Below are 3256 nucleotides of genomic sequence, written 5' to 3' on the forward strand. Positions count from 1 at the left end.
GTGACCCCTGCAAATAGTGGATGGCATCAGAAATCAGTTGAGCAATGTGCATACTTACCTATGTCACGATGGCACAGACCAACTGATACTTCCGTAAGGGGAGATCGGCATTGTGGTCGCTGGGCAGAATGTTGCTAAGTGGCAACGTCATCTATATCTGTGTAAGAGTGGTCATGTTGGTGCACATGATCCGTACTCGTTTCTTTGTAACGACACGGGTGAAATCTTGCTCCAGTATGCATAGTGGTTGTATGATAGCCTCCTCCTTTAGTTGTGCTCTCATTGTTGGCCCTCCTCCAGGATCAGGGGGTGGCCCAGGAACTGAACTGATAAAAGGAAACTACTGGCCCCCGTAACCCGGAGCGCAAGTCTCGGTTAAGAATTAAGGGCAGAGGACCTTAAATTCTCTTAAGGTGCAGATGTGGAGCCCACTGAAAGTGAGGACACGTAGCCCTCTTAAGTCGAGGATGTGTCACCCTTTGAAGGCGAGGGCGTCCAGCCCTCTAAAAGCGAGGGCGTGCAGCCCACTAAAGGAGAGGGTGTGTAGCCCTCTGAAGGCAAGGACGTGCAACCCTCTAAAGGTGAGGATGTGTAGTCCTCCGAAGGTGAGGGCGTGTAGCCCTCTGAAGGTGAGGACGTGTAGTCCTCTGATGGCGAGGACGTGTAGTCCTCTAAAGGTGAGGACGTGTAGTCCTCTAAAGGTAAGGGCGTGTAGCCCTCTGAAGGCGAGGGCATGTAGCCCTCTGAAGGTGAGGACGCGTAGTCCTCTGAGGGCGTGCATGTAGCCCCCTGAAGGTGAGGACGCATAGCCCTCTGAAGGTGAGGGTGTGCAGCCCTCTGATGGCGAGGACGTGCAGTCCTCTGATGGCGAGGACGTGTAGTCCTCTGAAGGCGAGGACGTGTCGCCTTTTGAAGGCGAAGACGTGTAGTCCTCTAAAGGCGAGGACGTGTAGTCCTCTGAAGGTTAGGGCGTGAAGTCCTCTGAAGGCGAGGACGTGTAGTCCTCTGAAGGTGAGGACATGTAGTCCTCGGAAGGTGAAGGCGTGTAGCCCTACGAAGGCGAGGGCGTGTAGCCCACTGATGGCGAGGACATGTAGTCCTCTGATGGCGAGGACGTGTAGTCCTCTAAAGGTGAGGACGTGTAGTCCTCTGAAGGCGAGGATGTGTAGTCCTCTAAAGGTGAGGGCGTCTAGCCCTACGAAGGCGAAGGCGAGGATGTGTTGTCCTCTGAAGGCGAGGACGAGTAGTCCTCTGAAGGTGAGGACATGTAGTCCTCGGAAGGTGAGGGCGTGTAGCCCTACGAAGGCGAGGGCGTGTAGCCCTCTGATGGCGAGGACGTGTAGTCCTCTGATGGCGAGGACGTGTAGCCCTCTGATGGCGAGGGCATGTAGTCCTTGGAAGGTGAGGGCGTGTAGCCCTACGAAGGCGAGGGCGTGTGACCCTCTAATGGCGAGGACGTGTAGTCCTTTGATGGCGAGGATGTGTAGTCCTCTAAAGGTGAGGACGTGTATTCCTCTGAAGGCGAGAACGTGTAGTCCTCTAAAGGTGAGGGCGTGTAGCCCTACGAAGGCAAAGGCGAGGACATGTTGTCCTCTGAAGGCGAGGACGTGTTGTCCTCTGAAGGCGAGGACGTGTAGTCCTCTAAAGGTGAGGACATGTAGTCCTCGGAAGGTGAGGGCGTGTAGCCCTACGAAGGCGAGGGCGTGTAGCCCTCTGATGGCGAGGATGTGTAGTCCTCTGATGGCGAGGACGTGTAGCCCTCTGATGGCGAGGACGTGTAGTCCTCTAAAGGTGAGGACGTGTAGTCCTCTGAAGGTGAGGACGTGTAGTCCTCTGAAGGCGAGGGCGTGCAGCCCTCTGATGGCAAGGACGTGTAGTCCTTTGATGGCGAGGACGTGTAGCCCTCTGATGGTGAGGACGTGTAGTCCTCTAAAGGTGAAGACGTGTAGTCCTCTAAAGGTGAGGACGTGTAGTCCTCTAAAGGCGAGTGTGAGCAGCCCTCTGATGACGAGGGTACTAGTACCCAAGGGTCCACTCTTATGTGAAGCAAGAGATTGACTCATTGAGAGGGCCGATCATCCCAAGTTCAAAAGATTTGGACATTAGATGTAGGAAATCTATGCAGTTAACATGATTTTTAGGGATGCAGATGCATGCAACCTTTGTCGTGAAATTTGGTAAATGCGGACTTCATATGAGACAATCCAATGCAATGTAAAGTTGTACAATGACATTCTTTCCCTATTTTGTGATTTTGATTTCGATTTAATTTATTTTTTTTGGAAAACATAGATTGATTGTCCTTTTGAAAGAGGTGATAATTCATGCAACCTTATCCTATCTTTTGCAAATCTCTCCGGGAACTCCCTCAGAGTGTATGTTCTGTTTGATTTAGTCACTTGACTATTTTGGAGTGACGACAATGGAGTCGTTTGACGTTTAATCAATCCATTGAAATTCCAGGGTTTGTCCCCATTTTTTTTTGTTTAAAAACATCGATGGGTGAGAACTTTTGATCTGCCCCTATGTTCACTTGAGGCTCATGCATAATGCCCCTCATTGCCCCAGTGTAAGGCTTTGAGGTACCAATTTTATCTTTCGTCATGACCTTGTAGCTGGGAACCTATTGGGTGAGAACTTCTAATCTGCCCCTAGGTTTACTTGAGGCTCATGCACGGTGCCCCTCATTGCCCCAGTGTAAGGCTTTGAGGTACCAATCGTTGTCTTTCGTCCTGACCTTGTAGCAGGGAACCTATTGGGTAAGAACTTCTAATCTACCCCTAGGTTCACTTGAGGTTCATGCATGATGCCCCTCATTGCCCCAGTGTAGGGCTCTGAGGTATCCATCTAGTAGAAAGGAAGAATGAAAGAAGCAGTTGATTCTTGCAAAAAGAATTTTCCAAGGACGAGAAATAGTTGAAGGATTTTTTTTAGTTGACGGGTTAAGTCAAATGACTCCTATTCTTGATAACTAACTTCTCTCTAAAAAAGACAAACTTTTCCGAATGAGGTCACATGAACGTCTATATTTTTATTTGAAAACACAGTCAATCAAATGCTTTTTTTATTTTTATTTTGAAAATTATTTTTGCTTTACTTTTCGTTTTATGGCACCCTCACTAACATGCAGGACTAGTAATCTCTTATTGAACGGTCTTGGAAGTCACACTCAGGAGCGCAGGTCGCTTCAAAATTGCTCTGTGTGTGGCATCTCTTGTCAATGTTAGGATTGACAAGCGATTCTCCTCAAATTTCA

This window comes from Glycine max, chromosome 10 (assembly GCF_000004515.6).
Source record: "Glycine max cultivar Williams 82 chromosome 10, Glycine_max_v4.0, whole genome shotgun sequence".
Lineage (NCBI taxonomy): Eukaryota > Viridiplantae > Streptophyta > Magnoliopsida > Fabales > Fabaceae > Glycine > Glycine max.